Below are 8,489 nucleotides of genomic sequence, written 5' to 3' on the forward strand. Positions count from 1 at the left end.
TCGTTTTATTCTCTTGCCGGAGGTGATGTCGGCTGATGCTTAGCTTTTGGACATTGTCCCAACAAATGCTATACCTAGGGTCTAAAATATCAAAGGTATTTATATAGTAGAAAAGATATGCATATTAATACAGGTTCATAAATGATATTTATGTGCATGTGTGCGTGCATTCGTGCATGCGTGTATGTGTTTGATATATATAGTGTATTGGCATATGTACTTTGATTTTGTCTATCCTCTACTTCTAGGGAGGAATTATCCAAAGGGACTGGTTGGACCTCATCTTCGTCATCTGAGGGGAGTGGGAATACTTCAACATCCACCTAACTGCTGAAATTGACTTCAGAATCAAGGCTATCAGAATCAGAGGAAATTTGGTCACCATCTGATATCTCTGAGTCAGACTCTGGCATTGGTTGGTCTATATCAGGTCTGTGGTTTTGCACAGGGTGTCCAAGTTCTAGCTGTAAAGAGATAAAGTTGCTAATTAAAAAAGTATGCATAGTAAATGAAACAATCAACTCATGCAATGAAAAAAAATTGTTCATAGAGAATTTTGAAATGATCCGTACATTTCAGGTGAAGTGATGATCATAACACTCTGTATAGAGGAAATGCATCTTTTCATTTCTTTTTCATTAGGGGAAATTCATCTTTCCATTTCATTTTCATTAATGGAAGATTAAAGTCACCTCTACACAATGTTTCCAAGTCTTGATTTTTGTATCATTTAATAATTATTCGTTTGATGAGATATCGGCGCTTCTGATTGGTTGAAAAATTTCTTTGATACCTGCATCAATAAAATTTTCAGCCGGATCTACTTTTCTCAAATGCTCTGATCTAACACTATTTATAGAACGGGAATTTCCAAGATAAACACTGTCAACAAAATGTAAAGTTGTGTCTGTTTTATTGTCCTCAAACAAAATGCAAACTTGTGAATATAAAAACTTGAAAGTTTAACCTTCAAAAATACACAAAACACTTTGTTTGATTCACGAAATAGAAAATTAAGCGTCTTCTCACGATTTCGTTTGCTTGAGATCAATCAACATTTACAGCGAGGCTGGCTGTTCCTTTTAAGGATTTCAATATTATAACGAACATATAGGCATGGTAACACTGCTGTTCAAATTTGGTAACGATAATTTTTAAATTTACACACGTAGATGATCGGTCATCAAAATAAGCGTCGTAAAGAAAGGCTATGAGTAATGCATCAACTCCTTCGGTGAATTCCAAGCGGCAGATATATACCATTTAAGTACATCACTGGCTATCTAGGTACCACAAAGTTTACAAAAGTCGCTTATAAATACTATTCTTTGTCGACATATCAGCTATTTTCGTCCACGATCGCTTTTCCTTGGATGGTTATGTCCAGTTGCATATTCCAGCGATCTCACATGAAAACTAGTTTTAATACGAGTTTTTCTGCACAGTGAATGATATCACAAGCTATCGCATGTATTTTCCTTTCGTTTTCAATTCAGCCGGTTCAGATTTTAACTCACTATTTGTGTTTAATCCATTAAATTCAGCCCAGTAGCTCTGCATCAGCTGAAGGCGTATCCATTTTGAATATTGTTGCTGTTGTTGTTTTGTATTCATACGCGCCGCTTCATTTACATTATTTACATTTTTGATCAATAACACTTCACATTTTTTTATTTGAAAATATTTTATTAAATGATAAGAAATGAAGATAATAATTTTTCTATTGATCGACGTATCAAAGAAAAAATTGACCGGAAAACTTTTTCATCAATGCGCTACGCGCATTGATGAAGTTTTCCGGTCAATTTTTTCTTTGATACGTCGATCAATAGAAAAATTATTATCTTCATTTCTTAAATCAAATTCTTTGCAAACTAATGGTCCACTGCAGTACGAGTCCCTTTTATTCCTTTGCACCAGCCCAACTTTTGAAACCATCGAAAAATCTGAATTTGAGCATTATTTTGGTTAATATTTATCATATACATGAATATAAGTCTTGAGTAATCATGTTTGAAAATATATACATGTATATATAAATATGAAATTACACATACCTTCTGATTGCAACCAGACCTATACATTTCAACAGAAGCAATTGTCTGCAAGAAATTATGCTGTAGTGGTTTCTGGATGTAAAGGATAGTTCCCAAGATAAATCCAAGGGCAGGAACAAAAGGACCTACTTTACCTTGGTCATCCCTGAAAATTCATAAATTATCCTGATTTAATACAGGTACGTAATAAAAAATCCATTTTGAATTGATGAAGAAAATGTTCATGAAACATGACTTCTCTCATCTTTAGAATTAAACAGTATTTGGTGTGTCATATCAAACCAATTGAAATGCAAGTTAATTTTGTAAAAGGAAAGGAGGTAAATAATATAGGATTCGAACCCAGATCGGCTGAATCTCCAGTTAGGTGTTCTACCAGAGCTATATAGCATCTGGTAATCGACCCCATCTGACCACCACAATTTTATAGTTATTACAATGAAAATTAAAAAAAAAAGAACAGAGTAATGCTAAACATGGTAATTAGCTACAGTATGAAAGCTAATTAAAATAGCTGGCTTTCCAGTGAGGATATTGTTGTATATATCTCTAAAAGATATTCTTTATATTTTAAATGAACCAATTCTTAAATACTGTGGAATCATTTAAATTCGTGGAAGTCAATTTTTGTGGATTGTTGGTTTTTGGCTCATTTGTGGGGATGTAACTTCGTGGGTGCGTCAGTTTTCAGTTTCAGTAATAAAGAATACTCTTTCTATTTTTTTTTTTCGTTGAGGATGTAAATATGTTGAAAAGGGCTACCCACGAATACCATGAAAATTTAGCCACCACGAATTCTAATGATTCCACAGTAGCACAGAAGCTATACTGATATACTAGTAACATGATAGAAAATTCAATAACTTACACAACTACATTTTATTTTATTTTTTTGCATAGAGATTCCTGAATGAAATTGGTGAGAAAAGGCAAGCCATCCAACAACTCTTTCATGGCATTGAAAGTGTGGAATGTGTCGAGGTTTTCAGGCTTTTGGAAGGATGGAATTTTGGCATTTCTTACCTCCTTCTTTATTGCCTTCCCAACGACTTTAATCATTGCATCCAGAGACATTTTACTATGTTTTAATAACAGTTTAAAAACTGTATCGTATCGGGAATTTATTAAGTACTGATATACTTTCTCTTTAAATCCACATTTTTGCAAATAAGAGGGTTTTGATGTCTCACTAAACTTTGGGGTAGATGTTTTGAAACATTTTCTCTTGGCTAATTTCTGTGGAGTAGCCTTGACTGGAGTTCTCTTTCTCTTTTTTTCTGTATTGTAATCAAGTAGTTTAGCTGTTTTCCATTTATTTTGTGATTTTTTTAGCATTCTTGTATATTTTCACAGTCAGTGATGCACAACTGTTATAAAGAAATTGTTTAGATGATGTACATGGAATTGTAACTTTCTTGTCCAAAATGTCAGTAATTTTTATCAAAGGAATGCCCAATTTTGAGATTAATGTTCTTTTAAACCCCTTTTTCCAAAATTCAAAAGGGAGGTCACTGTTTATACATGTGCTACCATCCATTTCTTTAATGTTTGACGATGTTTAATTGTGCATTACGTCACGAGTCTTTGTTCAAAACTGTAAATTGTATAACTAATGAATAGGGTACATGTTTTCAGACGAGATAATAATAAAATTAAATGAAAGTGTGCGTTAAGTTCTAGTGAGTCTGTTGCTGAATGTCTGAAAAAACAATAACAACACGTGAAATGCGATGTCATGTGTCATTTTTTACGATATCGATTGAAATCGCGAAGAACCCATGCTCGTTGTTATTGTAAACACCTAAAATACCGGTTAGAATTATTTCGGCAATCGGTTTTTAGAACGCAGTTCGCAATTCAAATAGTGAACTGCGTTCTCTATAACGCAGTTCGCAATTCAAAATTTAGAATTCATATTTGGGGCCCGAAATTTTCAGGGGCATCTACTAGTGGTATTTCACTACCACTGTGAAAATATGGTGATGCAGCTATCTCTAGTTTTTAAGAATCGGGCTTATATGCAATTGAAAAGTGAACTGCGCTCTATCTAGAACGCAGTTCTTCTCTACCTTTTGAAATTTTGGCCTTTTCGCAAATGAATAGTGAACTGCGTTCTAGAACGTAGGTTTGGGCTCCCATGCAAATGTAATGCATTTTCCCCGAAAGTGTGGTATTTGAAGATGTATAGAATATGGAGATGGAAGATTAGTATTTTTTAATGAAGAAAAAAACCAAAGAAATCAAAAGCAGGAAAAGTGCTCCATGTTTATTTTACACAGATGTTTCCGCGGAAAATCTCTCCTTTAATCTCTTGGCGAATCATTTCCTTCTGGAAAAAATACAGGACATGAATCAATTAATAATATCTATAATTTATTTTGATGTTGATTTTGATACGTGCAATGAGAGTAACATTTCTGTATGAATTATTGAGAAGTATAAAATAAGTTAATGAAAATTGATAAAAAACATTTAAAAATAAGTGTACATAAGAATTTTCAACATGAAAGATGATAAAAGAAAGCAAACTGTAATGTTCTGTTCAATTTTAAAGTGAATACCATGTATTTAATCGTATTTGAGCTTTCTGATACTACAGTTGTCATCGTCTGTATGCAAAACTCTTTGTGGCACAGATTTGCCCTTTTATCCCAACACACATATGTATTATATGTATCTTCTCATTCTATGTAATAGAGTAGGGATAATCTTACCTAACGATTGTGGCTACTTCCTTCTCAAATGCTTTAAGTGTATCAACAACAACGAAGTATCCCTCTTGGATGTATACAATCTGTCAAAATATAAACATAAACTGTAATATAAGACATAGTTAAATGAACCCAATCAATTGAGGTAATTTCAATACCATTAAACTATTTGCTTATGTAAACAGTTGTGATACCAGAACATACCACTAGTCTCCAATGTGCAGGTTTGTGTACAGGGATAAGTAACACACGTTTGTGTTCCAAATTGTTTACTTTTCTGACCTGCATAACCCCTTTTTTTATACAATGTGGAACCCAAAAGGAATCCATGAATGCTGTGTCGTTTGTATATGACTGTATCATATACAAATAGGAACTTACAACCTGTTGGAAAATAACAGCTTACTGTTTGAATCAGCTTTATAGTATGGCTTTCGATAGCAATAATACAAGAAAATATTATTAAAGCATCACAGTTGTACTATATTAGATCAAAGTTGTAATATCTTATCAATAGAAACATACATTCATTTATACAGCAATAGGAATAGACTGTATGATTTACCATTGGTTATCCAATTTGAGCCGTCCAAAGATTTTATATCTTCAGCATTCACTTGGTATGGGCCAAACAATGCGCTTGTGGAACCCTCTTCTTTCTATATTATATAATTTTGTTATGTACTTGTATATAAAATTATAATGTCATTACGTATCTTATCTATGCTTTGTGCTTCGTCTTTCTAATTTGTCAAAGTATAGATGCATTTATATCAAATGCATTATGTTACGTCTGAAAAAAAAATCGAATAAAGCTTTGAAGTTGCATATTACCATAGTGACCAAACAAACATTCCTGACCATACAAAGATGATGGAAAGTGATTTAAAACGTGTCAATGTTTTACAGTGAGCACATTTGACAAACGTTTACCTGGATAGAACCCATCTGATTGTTTGAAATATTTTAATCCATGCGTGGGTTCAAACATGGGTCACGCAGGTAATAGCTTTCGATTGCTATAGGAAAAACCTTGAAATTTTCATACTTTTTTCATTTTTTAGGTTCCAGCCTAATGTAGTACAAATCTCTTACTTTCAGAGGAGTTTTCTTAATGTATAATGCGCATTTTGTCTTTCCAACAAGTTTGTACTCGGTTAGCCTTACAGTAAACAAAAGCTTTGAAATGAATGCCTCGTCGATTTTCTATACAAAATCACAAATGTATGCTGACCCCTACCATGTTTAAAAGTTTCGTGCTTTTTATATACAATAAAGTCAGCGCTAAAACTTGTTTATTCTTCTGGAATAGATATCAATAGATAATGTTAGGGGAAAAATATGCTTCATTTGAATCTTTATTTTTTTCACTTTTTACCGGGGCCCATAGGTATTCAAAATTTTGAATTGGGAACTGCGTTCTAGAACGCAGTTCACTATTCAATTGCATATAAGCCCGATTCTCAAAAACTAAAGATAACCGCATCACCATATTTTCACAGTGGTAGTGAAATACCAATAGTAGAAGCCCCTGAAAATTTCGGGCCCAAAATATGAATCTTAAATTTTGAATTGCGAACTGCGCTCGAGAACGCAGTTCACTATTCAATAGCATATAAACCCAATTCTCAAAAACTAGAGATAACTGCATCACCATATTTTCACAGTGGTAGTGAAATAACACTAGTAGATGCCCCTGAAAATTTTGAGCCCAAATATGAATTCTAGAACGCAGTTCACTATCCGATTGCGAAAAGGACAAAATTTCAAAAAGTAGAGAAAACCACCTCACCAAATTTTCATGGTGGCAGTGGTATACCACCAGTAGATGCCCCTGAAAATTTCGAGCCCCAAATATGAATTCTAAATTTTGAATTGCGAACTGCGTTCTATGTAGAACGCAGTTCACTATTCAATTGCATATAAGCTCGATTCTTAAAAACTAGAGATAGCTGCATCACCATATTTTCACAGTGTTAGTGAAATACCATTAGTAGATGCCCCTGAAAATTTCGGGCCCAAAATATGAATTCTAAATTTTGAATTGCGAACTGCGTTCTAAAAACCGATTGCCAGTTATTTCCCTTAATCACGTGACCAAAATCCGAGATCTCGATTGCAAGTAAACATGGCCGCCAGAAGGCGAATTTTTCAAACTTCTGACTTTCCGAGGCTGATAAGGGCGATCTAAAACATTTGTGTGGTAAATCAAGTGACATGGATTGTTGATATGTGTCTAAGGAATTTTTTGAGACCGAGCTTTTGTGCAGTTGAGGTAAGAAATCGGAGAAATAAACCCAGAACCGAGCGCAACTATTTCTGCGCAATAAATATACAGTTTTTACTTTGGGTGGCACTGTAGCTCTCCGGTCTGTCAATATTTTTTTCCCGGAGAGCTCCAGTTCTGCAGCTAATACGTCTATGACTTTGAGCTTTAATCAATGACAATCGCCAATTAGTTCATGGTGATTTTTAATAATATTTAAAAATCAAATGTGGACGTGATAGGAATATATTAAGTATCACCTTGGAAATCGTTTTATTTTCGGAAATATTATTTAATAATGAAAAGGTTACTTAGATATAACAAAAAAGCAATATTATGACAACATGGTCGTTTTAAATTATGATATTTCCAAGGACATGCATTTTAAAAGGTTAACATCTGCAGTCTTCATTTAATATAAATAAACTTTCCAGTTCAAGCAAAAGCACTCCCTTTTCTCTCCGTCAAGGTTAGGTACCAGTCATGGCAAAGGCTGTAGCCGTTTTCCTCCTTGTGTGTTGCCTCGCACTGGCCTCTGAGGGTTAGTTCTTTAACTTCATAAAGATATTTTAATTGCGTTCATTCACGAATCACATTTCTCACTTTTTCTTCCATTAGACGTGTATTCATCCCTTCCTTTCGTCTTCTCTTGTGATTTTCGTACTATTTAAATAATCCTTTTTCTCCTTGTCTCGTTTCTCTCTCTTTGTTTCTCTCACATCAAATAAAACGCGGCAAAAATATTTTTCTGCTTTGGTTTCCTAAACATTTAGGATACTGAAGGCAATTAAATTAACCAATACACTCGTTAACCGACGTTTCAATTAGAGTTTTAAACTTACCTTTTTCAGATTAGTCCGAATCAAACATTCGCGTGTCTTGTAAAAATGTTTTACCATAATGTATCGAACAATAATATTATTCTGGATTATTCAATTTTATTACAAAGACATTATTCTTAACAACACAATATATTTCAAATAATAAGATCTAAAATAAGCTAGTTTGAATTAAACTGTTTAAAGGTATATTTATGACAATTGCTGCTTAGAGTTAAAACAAAATTAAAACCTTAGGAATTAATCATTATCACGTGATGAGAATGTACCAAACAGAATTGTTGTCCTATCAACAACAAGTCCGTAGAAACTTCAGAAGACTTGGAGTAAGTTCAAGGTGAATTTCAAATAATGAAACATGACCGTAATCTAAAAGGACAATTCGATGTAGATATAGGGGAAGTCGCCAATTACAAGATGTTTAAAAAACTAAATTATTGTCAAATTCTAAAACCTGGCATGTTTTACAAACTTTCCATGCGTTGATTTATTAGGACTACCATGTTGATTCTAGATTCCATTCATGGAAAAAGGTTGTCTACGGTCAAGGCTATTATGATCAATAAATATGTAAACATCATTCATGTATGATCGAAATTCATTAATTGGTATAAAT

The 8,489-nt window shown here is 33.5% G+C and overlaps 1 long non-coding RNA gene across 1 annotated transcript; it reads left to right on the plus strand.

Moving 5' to 3' along the window:
• Window positions 1–264: 264 nt before the first annotated feature.
• On the plus strand, window positions 265–3,625 carry LOC136275874 (uncharacterized). The gene is made up of 3 exons (XR_010714373.1): window positions 265–430; window positions 2,093–2,236; window positions 2,958–3,625. It is a non-coding gene; the product is annotated as an uncharacterized lncRNA (long non-coding RNA).
• Window positions 3,626–8,489: the final 4,864 nt, after the last annotated feature.

This window comes from Magallana gigas, chromosome 5, assembly GCF_963853765.1.
Source record: "Magallana gigas chromosome 5, xbMagGiga1.1, whole genome shotgun sequence".
Lineage (NCBI taxonomy): Eukaryota > Metazoa > Mollusca > Bivalvia > Ostreida > Ostreidae > Magallana > Magallana gigas.